Consider the following 24954-nt stretch of genomic DNA (forward strand, 5'->3'; position numbering starts at 1 on the left):
CGTGAGGAGATAAGATTTTGTCCACATGAAGGAAATCTAGGCGACCACCTGCTCACACTTTTAAAATAAACAGTGATGTATTTGCCTTTTCCCGCTTACCCCTTCAGATCTTTGAAGAGCAATGGGATTTTTGTTAGTCCTTCAGCTAGATCACAGGAAAGAAAACAATGGTGCTACAAGGTGCATCCCGAAAACAAAATGATGTGGTCCTCATACCTATTTTATAGTTAAATGTTGTGAGCTTTTTTCCGATAATTTCAGGTCAAACTGTAGTTCATGTCTGTTTGGGGTAGAGGATTTATTTGGTGACTGATACAGAAAATGTATCATTACTTTCAGTAAAATAAAGATGGTCACAGATATGACACAGAAAATATTTATAAAGCATTATAAATCACCATGGAGCTGGATTGGTGTAATGACCTATTTACAGGGTTCTTTTCAGATTCTGTTTGAGAAATAAAAATGAATTCTTGAACAATTTTTCTCCCTAATGCTCGGATTAGAAAATTGAAAATGAGTGTATGCAACAAACAGGGGCTGGAGTAATCCTATCAAAGAGGATGAAGTGGAAATGTACAATTCATGCAGCTAGTTAAAAGTTTTTGTAGTAATCCTGTGTAAGTAGCACATTGGATGACCACGGGTCCTAATAAACACAACGCAGGGCAGTTGCAGATGGCACTCTGAATTATTTGCATTGCAGTTCGCAGCTTGGTGTTGGAGGTGGGCCATCAATCCACTTTTGTAATACCATATATCCTTTCCAACTTTTCGCATTTCCTATGGTATAACTTCCCTAATTTGCATGCAGGCTATCCCTACACAAATCTGTACTTGAAGCATGAGTCCATTATTATGCAAGCTTAGAAGTGCACAGACCTCTGAGAGAAGCTCAAGATGTCAGCCCTGAAGAAGGCATAAAGAGGACAATTAGGGGTGTTCCCAAATGACAGAACACTAAGAGGAACTGGTATCATTTTTAGACCCAGCATACAAGCTTCCCAAACGTATACGTATTCACAAAGAGTATGCAGTTCCATTTGAAGTAAGAGAAATAGAAACAAGTCAGCCTGTGGGAAGGTTAACAAGCAGATCGGGGAAGTCTGATTTCTCAGAAGCAAGAGCCCTCACACACCCATATGGGTGTCATGCTTCACCATCGGGCAGCTCCTTATTGGGCTGGTGCTGCAATGCCCTACGGGCCCCTCAGGGGGCTCTTTGCTGGAAGTAATCTGAAAATAAACAATCGTGGTGGGGTCCTCTATATGTAGATTGGCCTGAAGTGATTTTAAAAATAACTGAGCGGTACTAAAGGGATATTTTAATGTGGAAGTCTTCTTGCTACGAATAAAAACCGTGTGTGGCTGAGTATGGATGTAATGATCTAAAACAGTTCATAGTGTAGTGTACATAGAGGATAACGTGTTTCTAGCCAGAGTTGTCGTTATCGATCAGGGTAATTCATCAGGACCAGTAAACCTAATCTATGGGTGATTGGGGAAGTGAGTGTGTAAAATTATACAAAAAAAAATACAAAAATACCCAGTCATCTGCAATAATGTAGCACTCTGTAAGTAGGGTATACCTGTGCATATCTAAAAAACTACCTAGTGAAAGGAAAAATAGGGGCAGGGAAAGAAGAAGAGGGGGCCACAAAAGAGTCCAGTGGCAACCACCAAAACCCCAATTGCACACGAGGAACCAGACCAAAAGAAACTGATAGTGAATCTCTCCACTAAAATCCTAACCTCAGAGGAGGAATCTGGCCTCCAAAAAGGTTTTGGGTTCATTCCTACACCACAGGAAGACAAATTCTGCCTCAATTGTGAAATTCATTATTTCTTTAGGAAGATCAGACTCTGTGCTTTCTTTGAAGACAAACCTAAACCAGATGCAACAGACACAGGGCAACGCAACCTATCAAAGTTAATTTCCTCAGCAGGAATGATTCCACATGAAATCCTGACCTTTGAGCAAGCAGTGCTCAAGAACTATTCCTAGATCTTCTTTTCAGAATATGTCCAATAAGGATTTAGTCAAGTCACTAGGTAAGGACACCACCATCATGATCAAACAAGCCGTCCAAAGGAGCGGCAGTTATCATAATGTAGAATGTGGATTGAATTCAGACTATGAGCTGGAATACTTTTTAGGGGATAGATAATCTACCTGTGTAATCATTAGTGATAATATGTGTAACAAATTATGCACACAAGGAATATACATCAATTGGTACTAAGAGCACTAATAAGATATTAATATAGTAAGTTCAGTTTAAGGTATATTATGGAGACATAAGTGAATAAAGGATAAAGGATTTGTTGTTAGAGAGTTTTCATAAGTAATAGAGTTATGTGTAATATCAATTGTTGCTTTAAATTCACACCTTGGACATTGGTGCAGATCGACTATGTATAATTTATTAGTATGTTTGCCTTATATTAAAAATAAAATACGGTATTTTAGAAACATCAATACTACTTTAGAAAGGAAAACTAATTATAGTTAGTGAAGGGTTATTATCATCTGACCCATTAACGATGTACGCATAGGCATGGTTGTGGCATACAAACTTGAAAGGGTTTGTCCCCTTTTCATGTTTATAAATAGCGAGCATGGAAGAGAGAAAGGACTTCGATGAGAAATACCTTACGATCATGCAGAGTATGAATAAGTCCTCTTTCTTTATTTATTACTACGAAAGAGGAGTTATTTAAACAGCTGGAAGACGCGAAGTCTGTTTGATTTACTTTATGCATACTCGCATCGTTATGAAACACAGGCGTTTTATTTATAGGAGGAGGGGCTACTTATTTAGCGGAAAGACGCACATCTTTTGACTAATATCATGCATACACGCAGTGCAAAGAGATAAAAGAGACTATGGGGGTCATTACAATCTCCACGGTCTTTTCGCAAGACCACCGAGGTACCGCCGTGCTGAAGACCACCAGTGGTGGCGGTCTTCCGCGTCGCGTATTATGACCGCTGGCAGGCCACCGTCCTTTTTCGTACGGAAAGCTGCCAGCAGCCATACTGCCCGACAGCGGGAAAGTGGAGGTTGCGCTACCTCCACCGCCACGTCAACAGAACACCGCCCACTGAATCACGTCCCATAATTCGGTGTGGCAGTGTTCTGGTGATGGTGTTCTGGTAGCGGAGCTGCCCCCATGGATCCCGCCCCTCCCGGAGGATCAATGGACAAGGTAAGTTGATGGTCCGTTAGGGAAGGGGGTGGGGGGGTGTTGTGTGCGTGCATGGGGGTGTGCGTGTGAGAGTGTAGAGGGGGTGAGTGAGTGAGTGTATGCGTGCAGGGGGGTGCTGTGTGTATGGGAAATGTGTGCGGGTCGGACGGTGTGCATGTCTGTTTGTATGTGTGCCGGTATGTGTTGTCGGGGTGAATGTGTGCATGTAGGGGGGTGTATATGTGCATGTTGGGTGTGTGTGTGTGTAGGGGTGTGTATATGTGCATGTTTGGGGTGTGTGCCTGTAGGGGTGTGTATATGTGCATGTTGGGGGTGTGTGCGTGTAGGGGTGTGTATATGTGCATGTTGGGGGTGTGTGCGTGTAGGGGTGTGTATATGTTCATGTTCGGGGTCGGGGTGGGGGGGTTGTGCCACCTTTGGGGGTGGTAAGGGGGTGGGAGGTGTGGGGGAGGATTCGTAGGGCGTAGCGGGGGTGGGGGAGACCCCTATCAGTGCCAGGGAAGGAATTCCCTGGCACTGATAGTGCCTACCGCCATGGATCTCATGGCAGTTCCCAACCACCCGAGATCCATGGCGGTATGCAGGGTCCTGATACTGTCGGCGGTCTAGTGACGACTGCCGGGCTGGAGACCGCAATCTCCAGCCCAGCGGTTCTCACTGCCATGGCGGTCGGAATGGTGAAGTGGCGGATGACACCGCCGCGGTCATAATTCCATTTTTTTTCCGCCGGCCTGTTTGCGGTCTTACCGTCGCTTTACCACCGACCGCCAAGGTCGTAATGAGGGCCTATATATTTGAGATAAGTCTGAAAATATATGATGAAGAGATTTAATGGAGCGTTCTACAAAGAATTTGGGGCTCAGATACTTGCATATTTTGTATTTCATGATACACCCTAAAGTGTGTACCCAGACTAATACTAGAAACATAAAAACATATAATTCGTAAGAAGAATATTGAATCTATGTGGGAATTGAGCATAGAGAAAGAAAGGAATTCGGAATTCCTTAAGAACAGGTACAATTATATTATTAAACTTAGGGCAATATAAACATTAGGAGCACTACAGAAATTGACACAGAATAGGTTTGGTTAAGGGATTTCACTTGTGTGTGCATGTTTTGTAACACATGGAGTTTGAACACGTCACTGAGGATTCGAAATTTAGTTTTTTTGGATAATAGGAGGTGTGTTACCCACCTGTACAACTTCCACCTTGCACCATATTTTGAACTACAGTCTTATTTGTGCATGAGACGTAAACAGGGAATTAGATGCGGTATAATAGAATTTTCTGTATATTTTTATATATATTGTTAACAGCCTTAAAAGTCCTAAGGAAGTCAAGGGGAGATATAACCCAGATGAAACACGTGTTGACTTGGCTGGAGCGCAGGAGAAGAACAATAAAGAGGAATAATTTGAAACATATTGTGGGACTTTCAATTGATTGTTTGTACTTATTGGATTACGGGTGCTCTTGTTTTTTTTTGTTTTTTTTGTATGTCCAATAAGGATTTAGCAACAGTCAAGTCACTAGCTGAGGACACCACCATCATGATCAAACAAGCCGTCCAAAGGAGCGGCAGTTATCATAATGTCTACTGCTGATTACAACCAGAAATACCTCCGCCAATCAGCTAATCACAGTCCATTAACCAGGATTCCACTATAAGGCTGAGTACCCACAGCTGAAACCCAGGGTTGGATTAGTAAGAACAAGGTGGAATTCTTGGTCAACACCCATCCCATGATCCTTTACTTTTACATCTTTTCTAAAATACATAAAGGGTGACCCCCTACAGGCAGACCTGTTGTGTCTAGCATAGATTTCTTGTTGGAACTACTGCCGAAATCGTGGCACTATTTCCTTCATCCCCTAGTCACAAAGACACTATCTTTCCTAAAAGACACTAGGGATGTGCTGACCCTAGCTGAGGAGTCTAATAACATGACTAATATTGATTTTCTGGTGATCTTTGATATGGAGGCTCTATGCACCAACATCCACCAGGATGCTACATTGCAGGTGATAGAGAGTATTCTCATATTTGAGGACTGGTCATCAACAACCCTAGTTAGTTTCATTACTGAATGTGCTACCTTGGCATGTAAGGAAAACAAGGTACTTCCATGGGAAGTACCTTTTCGCTGGGCCGGGCATGCCTGCACATGGCCAACTTTGAAAAGGAAAACATGTTTTGTTATAATAACCCCTACACGGCCAACATACTTCTAAGGCGTCATTACATCAATGATATATTGAACTTCTGGCAGGGAGATATAGAAACTTGTCAAGGTTTTTGCAACTGGGTTAACACTTAATTCATTCCTGTGATTCCCTAAAAATGCCTCGGATTAAGGTCTCCCCTTCCTTGACCTTTGCATTACCATCACCAATGGGAAACTGATGACCACTACATACAAGAAGCCAACTGACTGTAACAGCTTGTTGCTATATGACAGTCATCACTCCAAATCTTTAGGGATAACCTCTCCTACGGTCAATTCCTGCACCTGCACCACAACTGTAGCGCGACAGCAGACTAGGACCAGCAGGCGAAACAACTGACCTCCAACCTGAAAGCTCAGCACTACCCACATCACTCCATCAACCTGGCATGGAAGAGAGTCAGGAATACCAATAGGGCAGCTTTTTAGGAATCACACACACATACACAGGAGAACACCATTACCTTTGTCAGCACTTTCATTCCAAACTCTAGAAGAACACAAAAAGATAATTGGCAAGCACTGGTCCATCTTGCACACAGGCACTTTTGAACTCCCAACACCACTCTTTGCGTTCGAATGAACCAGTAACATCAAAGACATGATTGTCCACACTAGACTATATAAAAAAACGAAGGACTGGGAGTATTAGGATATGTCCAGTGTGCAGTCTCCCTAGGCAATAAGTAACAATCAAGCTGAGCACACTGCTCCTAAGAAGAGATAAGACACATGGGACACACTGAGGCGTGAAACATGTCGACCTTATAGCTAGGGTGAGAGCCAATGTCCTTTGTGCCCTACATGTCAATGGTTAGAGTATAGGAAAATCATTTTCCTTACACTCCCTGTGTTTTTCATCTTGTCCGAGACCCATCATTCACAATAAATTTGTTGCTGGGTAGTTCTCGAGCCAATTTTAAAGTCCTAGTTCTCTCCTTTCTTCACAGTAGGTCTGATTTTTTTCTACTTATCCTCGTGGCATGCATTTAAAAGATCTCCGGCACAGAGCCCCCTCGTAGGGACCCGTCGGGCATTGCAGTGCCAGTCCAATGAGGAGCAGACCTGATGATGAAGCATGACATCTAATAGATGTGTGAGGGTTCTAGATTCTAAATTTAGAAGTGCCCATGTGTCTTATCTCTTCTTAGGAACGGTGTGCTCAGCTTGATGGTTACTTATCCACACTAGACCACAGAAGACCCAGAGATCATCACAACCCTCCTTTTGGGGCATGTCCCTCATCAGTGGACATTACCCTTGTGGTTCATGTGGCATTTGTGACTTGACGGTACCCACCAAAGAAATAGTCCTTGGCGAGACCCACACCTGTCCACACACAGTTTTTACTCACAACAGGAGAACTTCCACATTTAACAACCCGCCCTGGTAACTCAGATGTTTTTAAAATAACTTCACACAAATATAGAGGACTTCCACCCACACCTTTCCACTGCGGCTTATTTTCAAAAGACCTCCAACAGAGAGCCCCTGAGGGGATCATTGGGCACTGCAGCACTGGCCCAATGAGGAACTGCCCAATGATGAAGCACAACACCATTTGGGTGCGTGAGAGCTCTTGCTTCTGAGCAATCATATCCCCCACCCTGATCTGCTTGCTTACCTTCCCATTGACCGACTGTTGTTTCTGTTTCTGTTACCTCAAAAGGAACTGCATGTTCCTTGTTATTATGTGTGCCCAAATGACCCCACAATACCTGGGCTACAAATACAAAACATTGGTATCCAGCAGGAATAAATCACATGAATTACTTTTATCACAGTGAAATCAGACATTTTAACACTGAGACCTTTGACTTAATCATATCAGGACGTTTAATCCAGCAATTATAAACGTGTTGTCTGTTCAGTGTCTACTCTCAGTGGTCAAGTCCCCGAAGCAAATCTTTAAAAATAAAAAAAGTTTGTTGTTAATCCCATCACGTTACCTATATACATCACCGAAACAAAATTGCATCAAAATGCATTAATTTATAATATCTCTGTTGCTTCCTTCTTGTTTCAACTAGTGGTTGCACAATCCATTCACCAAGCAATTCCCACATAGGTAGTCATCAATAATCAAAGTCTTGGGCAACAATGCTATCAATATTTCATAGTCCATATCATTCCACCATTTCCTTTTTGTTTCAGACACGACTCCTCCAGGTGGTACTGTCGATGTATTTAGGCTCAAAAAAGTTCTAGGCCTCTTCAGGACTAGGAAGGCCAGAGACCTGATTATCTAGGGTCAAAGCCCAAATCAGGAGATACACTTGGCAAACCACAATCTAAATTTGAGTCAATTTCCTCTGTATCCGGAATGTAAGCCTAAATAAGGAGATGCACCATGCAAGACACAATCTGAACTCGAGTCAAATTCCAAAATATGTGTGCAGAATCACCGCAGGTCAAATCCTCTCACCATCTCCATCTCTGTGTGAATGTCTTTTAAACTGGGATACTGAGAAATCTGACTCAAATTTAGATTGTGGCTTGCTGAGTGTATCTCCTGATTTGGGCTATGACCCCAGATATTAATGTTTTCGGCCTTTCTAGTCTTAAAGAGGCCTAGAAATTATTTTACTCAAAAAAAGTAAAAAAGGTATTACATAGGACATCATCTACATCATAAGGACAAGCATACCACGTCCACCCTTAGACAACACCCAACATCTCCATTCTTGGCATATGTCATTGTGGAACTTCTGATCTTCACCCCTAGAGCCATGCAACACATTATTAACAAAGTTAATCCTTGTGGCTCAACCATCACTCCATGCCAACATCTAAGCCCTCCTTGTAATACTAAAAGCCAGGGCTTTAAGTGCAATGAAAAAAGTGTGGGGTCCCTAACAGCAGAGTGGCCTGTCCACTTAAGAGCACGGCTTTAACATGTAAACTAACATTCCCCCAGTGTGACACCCTACTCACACATTAACATAGAATCACGACTACAACTAGCATAGGTGACCATGTCTCTGTGCACATTGCAGCGAGGCGAAGGATTAGATGTCCATGTAGTCTAAACACATTTTTGACCCACTGACAGGCACTAAGAGAATCTCGCAGTACCTTCAGTCACAACACAGTGACCAGTTATAAACACATGAATGCTACTCATTTCAAAGCCTGCACTATGCACGAGTAATATGCTGCCTAAAAAAAGATATTGTAACATAACAATATGGAAAAAGCAAATACTTTTAGGGAATGCAAAATTAAATAAAGTATGTAAGATGTAAAAAGAAATCTATCAGTGTTTTGATTGTTAAGTTAAATTCATGAATACAGAGACCGAAAGGGACCCGGAGAGAAGTGGCCCAGTTAAAACCCTGCACAAAGCCTTCACAAGGGGGTGATCCTTACAATACCTGGGTCCCGTCAACCTCAATAAACCCCACCTCTAAGACTGCCGAAAACTGCCAAAACCTCAGACTTAAAAGCATAGCCAAGTCCCGCCTGTTTGTCAGCATCCTGGCATTTATGCATTACCTAAGTCCAGACACTTACCTGCCGAGAGAGTTCTGTTGTATCCTTGTCGTTTCAGTGATATGCACACCTACCTAAAGCAAAAAGTAATGTAACGTGGCATGCCATGAGAGAACACAGTTGGCATTGCTCATCTCTGTTTTGTGGCCTGCAGACTGCATTCATTCGGGCGCCATTTTTAACCATGTTCCTTTTTTTAATGTCTTGTTCATACACCGCGTCTCGTTACCAGCCTTGTGAGCTACTTTAATTGCACTCTGAACTGTTCTTTACAGTTGGTTTCAATTACAAATCTGAATCAGTCATTGCTTACAATCTGCTATTCACTTACAACACAAAGGAGGAATCTATGACTGGAAATCAATCTGGCCAAATGGCGGCATTTCCTTTTTAAGGGAGATATGATGATCGGCGGAGAGGTCTGTAAATGAATAAAGATTCCTTACAGATCATTTGAACGATGCGTCGTTTGTGAGCAGGTGCGGTTGTCCTTGGAAGCATGCAGGGGATTGCTCTGGATGTTGCAATCTTGTTTTGTGCATTGGCACCAGGAGGTAGATAGCTTTTTCTGCTTCGCAGTGGTTGGTGGAGCGCCAGGCATCGGTTGTGGGAAGTGGCCTGGGCCAACAGCTCTGACCCCATAAAAGTGAATTGGAAATGCAAGCACGATTAACTCCCGAAAGATTTATGTGAAACGAGTCTGCGCATCACAGCAGTGTTATAAATACATGATGCCCTCTGCCTGAAGACCCGGAATGGGATAGTCAACATTCTTCAGAGCAGATGCCGTACAAAGCTATTTTAGGCGAAAATGATGATTCATATAGTGTGTATTTTTGCTAAGACTTGTGTTTGTCCTGGGCAAAAATTCATAAGCAAATCTCCCTGAAACAGTGTGCATGGCTTTGAATGCGATTGCTGGAAAATGAACTTTGTATGTCCGTTGCATAAGAAAAGCAGCAGGAACATGGTACTCAAATATAGGTGGATCTGGCAAGGGCGTAATTTCTACTCTCTGTGGAGGACTGTCTGACACACTTAGGGAATACTGAACAACTGATATCAATGACAGGGCGTTCGGAGCATCAGCTGGTGAAAGGATGCACTGTAAGTACAGATAAATGCTGACCAGGCCACTGTGTTGTTTCAGCCTGCACACCATTATGTTTGCTACTTCAGAAACAAACCCCAAAAGCAGGAATGTGCTTGTGAGGAATGAAAACAATAGCAATGTTGCATAGTGACAAGATGGGGGGACTGTGAGTTTAGTGAAGCACAAACCTTGGGACACAATTCGAAAATAAATGTAATTACCTCTATTTTACAATGTTTTATCCTCCTTGGCACACCGATTAGTTCATAATAAATTTACTGCTCAATATTGTTCTTTCACAAATTTGAGAATGAAGTTTGACTGGCCTAGATTGCTTCTGTGGGTAAAGGTGCACAATTAGTGATTGATCCTGGAATCTTGACTTTGGTCAGATTCCTGAGGACCAATACCTGAGACAAGTGAATATTTGGAAACACTGATATATGTACCAGGAGAGTGCCTAAGAACAGTAGTTTGAAACTAGTTTACTTCTTAGTGAACACAGCTAAGAATATCAAGTACAAAATAATGCAGGGCTAAAATATCATGGAATATATATCGAGAACCAAAACACCATAAAGGTAAATGTATATTGGTGTGCATAGATGTATAGATTTACTACATCTACCTACATGAAAAGATGAAAAGATATACAAATATATCAAAGAACAGTATCCACCCAGCAGATACGCCCGGACACAGCTTGTGATATAATGAAAGATCGTGGTTTACTGATGCTTAATCCCCAACGCGTTTTGGACTAGCCGGGCCTTGATCACGGGTTGACTCAGTACAAACTTCCCCCCGTATATAAATTACTATACATCAACAACATCAACAAAGGAGTTTGCAGCCTGCTGTGCATAATAATCATAAAAGGAAGACAACAACATGAATACGTGACATCACCATAACATGGGTGCCATCTTTGACTGTTGAGAAATGCATGAAATACATGGCTATGCATCAACTATACATCAACACATCAACAAAAGAGCTCACAGCCTGCTCTGCATACTAAATGTAAAAGAAGGGCAAAACCATGAATACGTGCCATCGCCATAAGATGGGCGCCATCTTTGACTGTTGTTACATGTATAAAAACACACCGCTATTAACCCAAAAAAGCATATTACACTATCGCTGTTAGTCGCTGATACACCAGTTTCCTGTAAAAAGGTATTTTGTTAATATCTAAATTTAATTACTACAGTCTGTATGTATGCATCATTAGAACAAATGAACACATACTCTTATGGATAGGGGCTAATGTACTCAATAACATATGATATATCTGCAATTACGCAATCTATCAAATAACTACTTACTACGCTGACTAAAATACTCACTTGAGATACTAATATTGAGACCTTTTTCTAAAAAAAATCAATCATTACATGTGTCTCTGATCTACGTCTGCGATAGCAAGTTTAATAGCAATGGAAATAAAACACAAAAGAGCATTCACCACCAAAGTAACAGATGTAATCGTTCATGCAATCATTCCATGTTAGAGTGACCCCACAGGCAATAATCAGTGTTCGCTCCCACACCTCGTATAAACAACTGTGAAAATACAAAATAAATATGAGAGAAAAAATGAATGATGCAACCAAAATAAGACAAACTGTGAAACTATACATCTAAAGGAGGCCTGCATAAGAGACCTATCTACTCATACAAATGACTAGCCATTTCTTCATCACAATTCAAACCTCAGGGAGCTTGTGTGTCTAACTCAAGGATATACCTTGATTCCAATTTCCTTGATTTCTTCACTCTATCTCCTCCTTGTGTGTTGGTTGGTATGGTGTCAATCACAAAAAAGTGTGCCAAGTCAGCATAATTGTAATGTGTATTAGCGAAATGTCATGCAACCAGGTACTGTGAACTATTATGCACAATAGTCCTACGGTGTTCTAGCACCCTTTTCTTTGCCATGTGACCTGTGCTCCCCACATACAATTGCTTGCACTGACACTTCGAACAGTACACACAAAAATCTGAATTGCAAAGAAGTGGACTTCCTGATGGTAAATCGTCATGTCGTATTAAGAATATTAAATGTAGTCACATTAATGCTGTTCTTGCATGCTTTGCAGTTTCTGCAACACACAAACCCTGTTGAGATACCTGGGGACTCCCTAATGATAACATTCCTCATCAATGTGTCTTTTAAAGAGGGTTTTTTTCTAAACTTTACCTGTGGATTATCTTTGAGGTATTTGTTCAAATCCTCATCTGTCTGCAAGACATGCCAATGTTTATTGAGTATCTTTCTAACTTTACCGGCTTGTGCTGAAAAATAAAAAAAACTGGTTAAAGCTTAATTATAGTTAGGAAAGCTTATTTTCTCTATAACAACCAAGTTTAAAGTAAACTAACTTTAAAAATTAAAAAGTTATAATTATGACTTTCATTTACAATTTAGCCACCACATTCAAGCTAATATAAGTAGCAGACCTCGTTACACACTCTCTTCAGCTCAGTAACCAGACAACACTAACTATAACTTGCCACTCTACCATGCACTCTGTTGTGACAAATAATGTCATTTGAGAAGTTATAAGTGTAGTTATGAATGATCTTATTTCACTTGCTATAAGTGATGTAGTATGCAAAGGTGTAAACAGTGCATGGAAAAATGCATGTGCATGAGTTATGGTTAATGTAGTGTGGCGAGTGAGGTGACAAGACCTTTGTGTTCAAAGGTGCATTACTTATAATAATTTGAAGGTGGTGCATATGTTATAACTATAACTGTACAATTTATTTTAATGTTTTTGTATTTTAAGTTGGGATTGTATAGAAGGAGTACATAAGGTATTTCTAACTATAAATTATCTTTAACCTTTGTTTTTTTATTGTATATTAATGGTTTGTATTTTTTAATAAGAATGTGTTTCAAATCGCAGTGTTGAGTGTAATTGACTGGAGTGTTGTAAAGTGGAGTGTAGTACAGTACAGTGACAGAGAATGTCATAGAGTCTAGTGCCATAGAGTAGAGTACTGTACAGTTGAATACAGTGGAGTCTAGGTTGGTGGATTGATTTAGAATTCAGTGGAGTAAAATGTTATACAGTTGAGTGGCATGATGTGTCATATTGTGGAGTAGAGTATGGTATAGTGGAGCACGTATTGTACAGTAAAGTGGCATGTCGAACAGTAGAGCTGAGTGTTGTGCAGTGTACATTGTTGACTGGAGTGTCATGAAATAGAGTGTGTTGGAGTGGGCTTTCAGCGAGTAAAGTGGCATAGAGGGTAGCAGAGTGTTGTAGAGTGGAGTTCAATGAAGTGGAGTGTTTTATAGTTTGGTGTTGTTGAGTGTAGTGTTGTGAAGTACAGTGGCAGAGTTTCTCATACAGTGTAGTGTTGTGCAGTGCGTTATCATTATTTGTGCGAACACAGTGTATGGTAGAATGGCAAGTTACAGTTAGTGTTGTCTGGTTAGCAAGCTGAAAAGACTGTATGATGAGGTTCCACTAATAATAATTTGAATGTACATGAAAGTTATAACAATAACTTTAGAACTTTTAAAGTGTTGTTTAAACTTGGTTTGTATGGAGAATATAAGTTATTCTATCTATAACAAAACTTTAACTTTAGTTTTTTTTCATAGGATTTTAATGGTTTTTTTTTCACATTTTTAATAAAAATGTGTTTCAAATCATAGTGTCCAGTGTCGCAAGAGCAGAGTTGTTATGTAGACTGTTGTTCAGTACAACGGAGGAGAGTGTTGTAAAGTCTATTGACACAGACTGGAGTACTGTAGATTGGAATTTAGTGGAATAAAGTAGAGTGGATTATCATATTGTTCAGTGGAGTAAAGTGTTACATAGTGTAATGAAATGGTGTTTCAGATAGTGGAGTCAAGTATCGTGGCATGGAGCAGCGTGTGGTACAGTGGAATGGCATGTCGAACAGAAGTGTAGGGTGTCATTGACTGCCATAGAGGGGAGTGAGTGTTTTAGAGTGGGGCAGGGTGTTTTAGAGTGGAGTATCATCAAGTGAAGTGGAGTACAGTGCCATAAAGTGGAGTGTTGTGTCTTATAGTGGAGTGCCAAATCATAGAGAGAAGTTTAGTGGCATGTCATTGAGGGTCATACAGTGTAGTATAGTGCCGTACAGTGGATGGGCATAGAATGAAGAAGAGTGTCATAGAGTGGCACAGAGTGTAGTACAGTGTTGTGGAATTAAGTTTCATACAGTGAAGTAGGGTGTCAAACAGTGTAGAGTACTAGAGAAGAGTATAGTACAGTGGGATAGAGTGTAGTAGAGTGGAGTACACTGGAGTGGAGTGCACTGGAGTGGGGTATTGTAGAGTGAAGTGAGGTGTTATAAAGTGAAGTGGAGTGGTGTAAACTATAGTAGCATAAAGTGCAGTAGAGTGGAGTGCTGCAGCATGCAGTTGGGTAAAGTGTCATAACTGGAGTACCGTGTTGTACAGTAGAGTGTAGTGGGGTGTTGTACAGTACTGAAAAGTAATATAGACTACAGTAGAGTAGAGTGGCAAACAGTCCAGTTGATTTTTGTAGGGTGCGTGGTGCACAGTAAAGTACAGTGTTGTAGAGTGTAGTACAGTGTTATAGAGTAAAATGGCATTGAGTTGCACAGAGAGGACTGGCATATAGTGGAGTAATGGAGTAGAGTGGAGTACTGTGTCAGAGTAGAGTGGAGGAAAGTGGGGTGCAGTAGCATACAAAGAGTTGTGTACAGTGTTGTATGGTGGACTAGAGAATCGGAGATTACAGTGGAGTAGATTGTTTCACAGTGGCATACAGTATATTACAGTGTTGTACAGTGAAGTGAAGGGGTACAGACAGGAGTACAGTGCCAGAGACTGGCATAAAGTGTAGTAGACTTTTGTAGAGTGGAGTTGTAAAGAGTATAGCAGTGTGTGAAACAGTGAAGCTGTGTAGAGTGGATTGTTGTATAGTAGGGTAGAGTGAGGTAAAGTCTTGTATAGTGGAGTAAAGTCAAGTGGAGTGATATTATGTAGTGTGGAGTAAAGTACAATAGAGTGTATTGATGTCTTGTAGAGTAGAGTGGTATGGAGTGGAGTGTACTTGCGTAGCATAGGTCATAAACTGTTATAAATTGGAGTGGGTTCTCGTACAGTAGAGCGGAGTGCTGTGTCACATAGAAAGGTGTTGTATAGTGGAATAGCATGCACTGAAGTGGTATAGTGTAGAGTTGAGGAAACTGTTATAAGTTGGAGTGGCATCTCATACCGTAAAGTAGAGGGCTGTGTTGTACAGTGTTGGAATCTGTCATAGAGTGGGGTAAAGTAATGTACAATAGAGTGTACGAGTATAGAGTCGAGTGCAAATCTGGACAGTGAAGTGTACATGGATAGAGTAGAATAGAGTCTAGTAGAGTGGCACATAGCGTAGCAGAGTTTTGTAGGTAGAGTGGACTTATATAGAGTGGAGGAGAATACACTGAATTGGTATTGAGTGGAATAGCATACAGTTGAGTGGCATAAAGTGGATAGCACAGAGTAGACTGGTGTAGAGCAGAATTATGTACAGTGTAATAGTGTACAGTGGAGTGGCAAAGAGTGAATTGTTAGACAGTGGAGTGGCATAGAGTGTAGTTATGTGTAGTGGAGCAGCATACAGTGGAGTGGCGTATAATGGATTGATATAGACTGGAGTGGTGTACAGTGGTCTGGGGCAGAGTGTAATAGCATACAGTGGAGTAGTGTACATTGGAGTGGGGTCCAATCGAATAGTGTAGAATGAAATAGCATAAAGTGGAGTGCCATTCACTGGAGTGGCATAGGGTGAAGTAGGGTACAGTGGAGTCCCATATACCAGAATAGCATATGGTAGAGTGGTTTACAGTGTCATGACGAAGAGTGGAATAGCATATACTGGAGTAGTGTATAGCAGAGTGGCATATAGTGGAGTGGTGTACACTTAAGGGGCATAGAGTGGAGCTGCATACACTGTACTAGCATAGAGTGGAGTTGTTTACAGTGTAATAACCTAGAGTGGAGTGGCATAAAGCGGAGTGTTTTACAGTGGCGTGCCGTAGAGTGAAATAGTGTATAGTGGAGTAGCGTAGAGGTGAGTGGCTTATAATGGAGTGGAGTAAACCAGAGTGGTGTACAGTGAGGTGGGGTACAGTGAGGTGGGGTACAGTGTCATAGCATAAAGTGGAGTGGTGTACACTGGAGTGGGGTTCAATTGAATAGTGTAGAATGAAGTGGCATAGAGTGGAGTGGCGTAGAGTGTAGTAGTGCACAGGGGAGTGGAACACAGTGTAGTGTTGCAGAGTGGAGTGGCATACAGTGGAATAGAGTAGAGTGGAGTGGCATACAGTTGAAAGAGGTAGAGTGGAATAGCGTATAGTGGAGTAGCATCCAGTGGAGTGGCGTACAGTGGAGTGACGTAGACTAGAGTGACATACAGTTGTGTTGCATACAATGTAATAGCAGATAGTGAAGTGGTATAGAATTGTAGTCTCGTACAGTGGAGAGGCATAGAATGGAGTGTAGTATAGAGGACTAGCATATATAGGAGTGGCTACAGTGGTGTGGCATACAGATGTATGTGAAATTTAGCAGCAATGTAGATAATAGTGTGCAGAGGAACACAAAATAGCAAATTGAGCTGGCTTGCATTTCTCTAGATTGCCGCATTGGATAATACAGCTAGGCCTTAGTTATATTTTGGGCCATGGTATACTGTGGTAACTTTGCAGTGTACCATAGTACATGGCGATGACAAGTCAGTATATAATTGGATAATAGCTGTTTTTAGAGAATGAAAATACATCCATATTGTTTTTACTACACTTTGGCTGTGTTCAGTTTTTGGGCCTTAGATATCAGTAAGTAGTATGTCCCTACCTATTACCACTTAACCTAAGTGGTAGTAGGTAGGGAAATTTATTTATTTAGTTTTTATACATTTTTAAATAAGTGTACAGCCATATATAGTGGTAGTTTCACAACATTTTGTGAAATTCTGTAAAAGTACTGCAGTGATATATCTCACTAAGTTTAAAAGCCTTACAGCTTAAAAGAACACTTACTGTACTTAACTGCAGGACACAAAAAAACATCTTCTCTCCTTCATAATGTGTAATCCTGCTACATTACATGTAAATCCATTCAGCTGTTTTCTCGCTATGTCAAATACAATAGTCTATGGAAAATGCGTTGCTGCAAAAACACATTTTGGGACCCCCTTACATCTTTGCACTGCCTTGAGGATTCACCACAAAAATCACATCATGTCAAATTGTAAAAAATGCTATAGGTCTGTAAGGTTTTGTGGTGATTTGTCAAGCAGAGGAATAGTTATTGGGGAAATCTGAGGAATTGTCATTTTGGGTATACTAACAATAACTACAGAATGGCAATCAGATTTCATGTCATGTCTTTCTTTTTATCTATTTTGTTTCTTCTGTATTTGCTTATTAGTCTACATACTCATGTGACCACAAGTGTGTCTTTTAGTTGTTTGTGTAGTAGTTCTGTAACTTTACATATGCACTCTAGTTTATTTTTCGGGATTCCTTGCTACATTTAATAGGATTGTATTTTATATGAAGCTCAAAGTCAATGAAAGCCAATCCTTGTTGTTATACAAATTAAAATTATTTTTTAACGAAACCCCAATTATCATGTCCTCTATTTAGTAGTGTGTGTATCTCACTGCTAGGTCACTTTTCCATTTTGTTGCACAGGAGTACATAAGGAAGATGGCTTTTGTTTGGCGTGTTGGGCATAGTTTTATTTTGAAATCCAGAGAGCATGCATCGAAAACGTATGTAGAGTAAGATGTATTCTGTGCGAAATACAAAAGTATAGGTAAAATGCAATGGATTTCATGCCCATTTGGGTCTCTCCCTGTTTTTCTTTGCACTCCTTGACGAAAAATTAGAAAACGTTCAGTACTCTGACAATGAAATGGGGCAGCAGGTCCCAGCAGCAGCAGCAGGTCTGCAAAGTTTTGCACACATTCATCAAAGGGGTGCAAAGTCATTAACAGACAAAAATAAAAAATAAATCCCTATATCTGATCACCCTAACTATAACTACAGAGTGGCTACCACCAATAAGTGAATTAAAGTGTATACTGATTATGGCACTACTCCTAATACAATGTTGACATGGCAAGAAAACTGTGAAAACACTACAATAAAACCCAGGCCCATATTTAAATTTTCTCACACAAAATTGCGCTAATGCAGTTTTGCGTGAAAAAGTTTACCACCGGCTAGCGCCATTCCAGAGTGCCAGTCGGGCACCATATTTAAGGAATGGTGCAAGCCGGCGCTAAGGGTGGGCTAATGTCAAGGAAAATGACGTTAGCCGGTATGGGGGAAGGGAGTTTTGCACTGAAAAATGACGTTAGGCTGGTTAGAATAAAATAAAATATTCTCACCAGCCTAGCATCATTTCTCAATTCAAAACCTACCATACCACATGACTCCTGTCTTAGAAAGGACAGGAGTCATGCCCACTACCCCAATGGCCAGCACAGGGGATAAGGGTCCCCAGGGCATGGCCATTGCACCCGGTGCCATGTAAGGGGGCCCATTTCAGGGCCCCCAATGGCACTTTTAAAAATTAAACCAATTACTTACCTCTACTTACCTCTACTTACCTGGGATTGGCTCCCCCATCCCCTGGCGTTCCTCTGGTGTGGGTGGGGGTGTTCCTCGGGTGTGGGGAGGGCATCTGTGGGCTTATTCCATAGTGTTCCAGCATGGAAATAGGCCCACAGGTCCCCTAACTCCTGCCCTAACCAAGGCATTAAATAATGGCGCTAAGCAAGTTTAGCACCATTATTTAGGTCCACCTCCCTCCCGTGCACCATTTTTGCACAGTCGGATAGATAATGTGCTAGGGCCTTAGAGTCATTTTTTGCCCGGGAACAGATACCTTGCATCTCATTGCAAGGTAGTTTCCCGCTTGCAAAAAATGACTTTAACTCCAATATTTTGACATTAGACTAGTTTGGCATCAAAATATACATACGGAGTTAGGTTTGCGCTGAATTAGCGTTAAATAATGGTGCTAATTCAGCGCAAACAGAGTATAAATCTGGGCCCCAATGCTTTTGTTACATTTAAAGGCAAATATGGGGTTCTTAATTGGTTTCTACCAGTTATGCCTTATAAAATAACAATTCATGTTGTTTGTACCTATGCAGCTGCTACCCTGATCTGGGCATCAAACTTGTGCCCTAATTTATGAAATAACTTGAATAGCAAAACATTAGGTTAGGTTAGGTGAGACTCTTAAGGCAGATTGGGGCAGATCGAGCCTAGTATGAACATGTCCCAGCCTCACACCTCTACAGATCTGAGCTCCTCTGCAGTGTCCCTTTTTATAGTTTTATTTTGTATACAGCACAAACTCTGCTCAATTCATATGTAGCATTTTACATGAGCAGCAGATTACATTAAACAGGGTCAGATTAATATTTTTTTAAGTTCGGGGGAATTAAGTGATTTGCCCAGAATCACAGGATGTGCAGCAGACGTCAGAACTCGAACCTGCTTCCCCGGTTCAAAAGTCGGAAGCTCTGGCCATTAGGCCAATCCTCCTCCCTTCACAATTCTGACATCCCTGGCTCACCACAGTTTGGTAGATCTTACTCATAAAACCTCTAAGAACATTCACACTTCTGCCACACACACAAACACACACACTCAACCAGTAGAACACCTACACGTGCTTTCACGCAGCTTCTCAGCCTACGCACGCTCCCTAATCACCTCCTGGTTACTGCTAAGGACGATAAACTGCTACAGACAGGTACAACAGAGGACCAAAGACCCGAATTAGAGGATGTGAATATCAACCTTAAAGTAGTGGATGTCCCGTCTGGCCTTTTTGAAGAGTAGATGCGACATTCGTAAAATAAAAGTGGTTGTCTCGTCCCCCATTTTTACAGTGCATATGTCTAAATACTCAAAATGATGGACGGGGGGATATACGTTGCTTCTTTGTTGATGTCTGCATCCGCCAGACTCTAAATTAGGACCCAGGTCTTCACACAGACAAATGTATAGCATGAGAGAGGACCCCCTACAGCCACATGTGCCGGGTAGAAATGCTGGGCCAGATGTAGCAAAGGGTTTGCGCCTCGCAAACAGCGAAAAACGCCGTTTGCGAGGCACAAAAGCCTCTTTGCTATGCAGAAATGCATTTTGCGAGTTGGATCCGACTCGCAAAATGCATTTCCGACTCGCAAATAGGAAGGGGTGTTCCCTTCCTATTTGCGACTCGCAATGCGATTCAATTCCATTTGCGACCGCGAAAGCGGTCGCAAATGGAATCGCAGTTACCATCCACTTGAAGTGGATGGTAACCCAATCGCAAACGGGAACCCCCATGGGACCCCTTCCCCTCTGTGATTGGAAACAAAAATATTTTTTCAGGGCAGGCAGTGGTCCAATGGACCACTGCCTGCCCTGAAAAAAACCGAAACTAAAGGTTTCGTTTTTTTTCCAAGTGCAGCTCGTTTTCCTTTAAGGAAAACGGGCTGCAGATGGAAAAAAAAAAACTGCTTTATTAAAAAGCAGTCACGGACATGGTGGTCTGCTGACTCCAGCAGGCCACCATCCCCGTGAGTGCCCATACTCGCAATGGGGTCGCAAAATGCGACCCACTTCATTAATATTAATGAGGTGGGTCTTCGCGACCCCATTGCGAGTTGCAGAAGGTGTCTGAGACACCTTTCTGCATACCAAATTGCGAGTTGCAATTTGCGAGTCGCACGGACTCGCAAATTGCAAGTCGCAATTTGGTTTCTTGCTACATCTGGCCCGCTGTCTCTTCAGTCCGCTATGTACAGCCAGGTGCACCTGGCAGGTGTCTTCCTGTGCTCAAAGGGACATGACGCTATAGCCAGGGGGGTGGTCCAGTGCGGGGGTACAGTATGCGTATCCCTTAAGACTAACTCTTAATGTTCCCACTCCAACTTCTCATAATGATCAAAAAGAGTTTCCTGCATGTGTCTGTAAAAGAAACATACCCTCTTTACTCGAACAAACAGAAAAACAGAGGCAGCTGAATCGATTCACCATCCAACCTACCCTAAAGTTATTTTGGGAGAGGCATGGATGCTTTGCAAGCATTCACCTTCGGAGATACTAGGTTGTGTTTCCTATCAAATATGCACTTCTGTCTCGTTGAATTCGGAGACCCTGGACAGATGCCTGACACCATCTTTTTCTTTTTGGTGGCCCTGTACCTGTACTGATATTGTGAATGTATGCCCTTCAGGTAGACTGCTTCTAATTCGAACTAAATTAATCCTTGATTATTAATTTCAACTCTAATAGATCGAACTTGTGCTTCCTTAACAAAATCTGCCTCTGGGTTTAGATTTGGAGCAAAACAGCTATTAATTAATGCTCTCCCCATAATGTGCACAACTTTTTTAAGTCAGGCTTTCCCTGATCTGGTGACTCAGTGACCTCCAAGGCCCACCACATAAATCGGAAAAGCTGTTGAAGCGGTAGGAATATCCCCAGGACGCTGAAGGATTTAGCATCTTGCACTTTGTCTGAACTGCACTTTGACTGAACCTAATAATGTAAGTGCAGTGCTAGACATCAGGAAATGTTGTAACTGGATGGAAACCTCAGTGAGCTAATGTGACAATCACAAAGGTCTTTGTGCAACCTGGGGTTGCATATTTGAACCAACTGCAGTGACTGACAGATGGTGACTCAGCCTTTTATCCTTTGAAGGTAATACAGAGTTGCAAAGGACTAGGGGATTCAAAAATACGTTTTACTATTGTTAGCGTCGGCAAGTTCACGCTTAGAATATATTTGTGTAATATGTCATATTGAACCTTTGGAAAATGTAACCTAAACATTCTTCAGAATTGATGAAAGAATTGGTCAGAGTGGGATTTGATATTTATGGATCACTCTATCAGGAGATTGAATCTGAACATCGGTGCCAATGTAACATTTAGATTGAATATGATTAGAATTGTCTTAATTATCCTTGATGGAGAACGCAGCTCAACACTTGATGTGAACTTGCATACTGTTTTGCCCAAATATGGTCAACATACGGCAACATGAAAGACTTGGGGAAACCTCCTCTAACTGAATCTTGCACCTCCTACTTTTTTCACAAAACTCTAACATGACAAGAGGGTACACAATAGCAAACATCATATATAGTAACGCATATGTGCACCTACAGAATGATGAGACCGGCGACAGTAGCTGCACCACTACACCTTTGTTTTACTTCTTTTTTACCAATTCTTCATAGTATCATTAAACATTGCTGACAAAGCCACTAGGTCGAAAAGGCAAGAACTTTTAGCTTTGCCAATGCTTACTGTTATCATTATGATTATCACAAGGTGTGCATACTCTTCAATATCGTGCATGCAGAAACGAGATTGTTTTTAATTGTGGTTCAAAAGCTGTGATATGATCATTTTAGCAGTGCAAATGTGTACGGCTATATTACAGATATAGTGCATTCAGCAAAATATCAAACCTCATTTTCAACTTGGTTTGTGCTGAATGGTATTGTACCTTTGTGTATACCTGACACAAATCAGGAAATCCCCATAGGCCTTGCATATGTTCCCATTGTGAAACTTCTGCAAGGCTGACCCACAAAGCATCTCCCGTTTTCTATAATTTGCTGTTTGATACCGACCTTTACCAGGCACCTGTATTCCAGCTAGTGCTTGAGTTGTGTAGGTAGTTGCTAGTGGTGTTTTTATACTTTAGTGTGTCGCCATAAGTGGGATGGGTATTCCCAGAGCTGGGTCCCATGCACACTGCGTCACTGGAACCAAGTTATACATGGTTGATGATCCCTAACTAGGGCAATAGCTCCCCTGGTTTGCATATGCTCCAGTTCAGGAAGGACCGGCCTGGCAGTTTGGACTGGCCTGTTACAAGTGAAGTAGGGTGAAGTCTTATTTCCATATGGCTGGCTCCAAACTGAGGTGGCATGATGTGCAATATAACAAGGGACTGCAATGCGGCCCTGAGTAATTACCAATGGCTGAGATTAATTCAAGCATTACATCCATCAGTGTTTTTGAATTATTTAGTGTGTCATCTTAAGTGGGACAGGTATGATAAGAATTGGGTCCCGTGCACACTGTGTCACTGGAACCAAGCTGTACCTGACCAATGAGCACTAACTAGAACAAAACCAGTCCTGGGCTGCTTGTGCTCTGGCAGTTCGGGCAGGGCTGTTCCCATCAGAGCAAGGCCAAGACTGATTTGCATATGACTGGCTCCTTCTGAGGTGGCATAGTGTATGAAATAACAATGGACTGTGATGTGGCATGCGTAATTACCAGTAGCTGAGATTAATTCAAGCATTCCATTCATCATTCTTTGTGGACTTTAGTAGTGGGCAGTGACACTCATATGTGGTGACTGGAACTTCTTTTTTTTAATTAAAATGTCTATTGAATTTCTTAACAATAAAGCAGGTTCCTGGGCAAGATACCTTTCTTCTTTGCCTCTCTGAATATAGCACTGATGGAGACCACTATTCAAGACTTCACTCCCTTGAAAAACTCTGGAGGGGACCCGGGGCCCTTCCACCTTGAGTTGGGCCATGGCCTTAGAAACCTTATCTTCTGTAATCTCTGCTTCGAGGGCTCTACATACTTCCACCCCCAGCCGGGGAACAGAAGGACTACTAATGAAACTCACCATCCCTTCAGGGATTCCAGCCACGGACACTCCAAGGGCGGTCACCCCTGTGTATCCACCTCGCATCCTTCTCTTTTCTGGCCAGCAATTTCCCCACCTTCATGCCCAGTTCGTACATTCTACCCTGTTTGTTTTTGTGGTGCATCCTTGCTTCCTAGTGGGCAAGGATCCTGTATTCTTCCCTAAACATGGTTCCCAGGGGCGTTTGTTATCTAATTTCCGAGCTTCACCAGCCCCTCTCTCTGTAGGCCTGGAGGGGCTGGCAGGGGGTGAGTACCAGGACGCCACCGCTAAACCTATGCCATTCTAGCTGCATAGTAGCCCTGTGATGACACCTAGGTGTTGGTAACCTGCAAAGGCAGTATTTTGCGCACCAGGATATCCACCACTCAATTCCCTAGAAAAGCCTGCATGGGCCAAAAGCATGTATTACCCCCGAGTGAGAAAACCACAAATTTGTTTCCTGCAGCAGAATCATGTCTGGGTTGTGCCTGGACAAGTATTTAGCCACTATTTCCCGTTTCAGCATGTTTCCCACGCCTTGGAACTTATTTTTTGTCATTAGATTTGAACCAGACTCAGAGAGCAGAAAAAAGATAACGGAGGAACTGCAGAATTAGCAGGTAGTAGTGACAGCAGCAGAAAATGGGATGAAAAAGAACCTGCCAAGTGACATAAAGAGACGGAAGTACAGGGTGGTAAAGACGGAGGCAAGCAGTGTAATCAAGGCTATGCAGCCCTGACAGACGGCAACACCTGCGTTTGAAAGTCATTCATTTATTACATGTGGCAGACAATAGATTTTTAAATATGACCAACATTTGCTAACTTGTACATTGACCAATTATATGCAGTGGAAGTTACCATGTTGGCTTGCTGATAAATATTATTATTAATTACAGAGGATCTGGGGGATTCTGGCATTGTTCCCCAATCAGACATGTTAGAAAAGTTGCATGCCCTAACCCTTTCTCCAAGTGAATATATTGGTTGAGAGAACCTTGATTCACAGAAGGATAAAAGGGGAGCTGAAAACTGTCAGGGTGGTTTTGTGAATATGTATGTTCATGTATCTCAAAAGAGATAAACAAGCAACGTTCATATATCTGAACAAGTGCTTCCTTGGCAGTTCATATATACCTCTGACACTGACTGTATCGCTCTGATAAATCAGAAATGAAATACTGCACCACCCATTGCCATCATTTTAAAAAATAATCTTGGAAATCTAGTACATCAAAGAACTCT

This window comes from Pleurodeles waltl, chromosome 3_2 (assembly GCF_031143425.1).
Source record: "Pleurodeles waltl isolate 20211129_DDA chromosome 3_2, aPleWal1.hap1.20221129, whole genome shotgun sequence".
Taxonomy (NCBI): Eukaryota; Metazoa; Chordata; class Amphibia; order Caudata; family Salamandridae; genus Pleurodeles; species Pleurodeles waltl.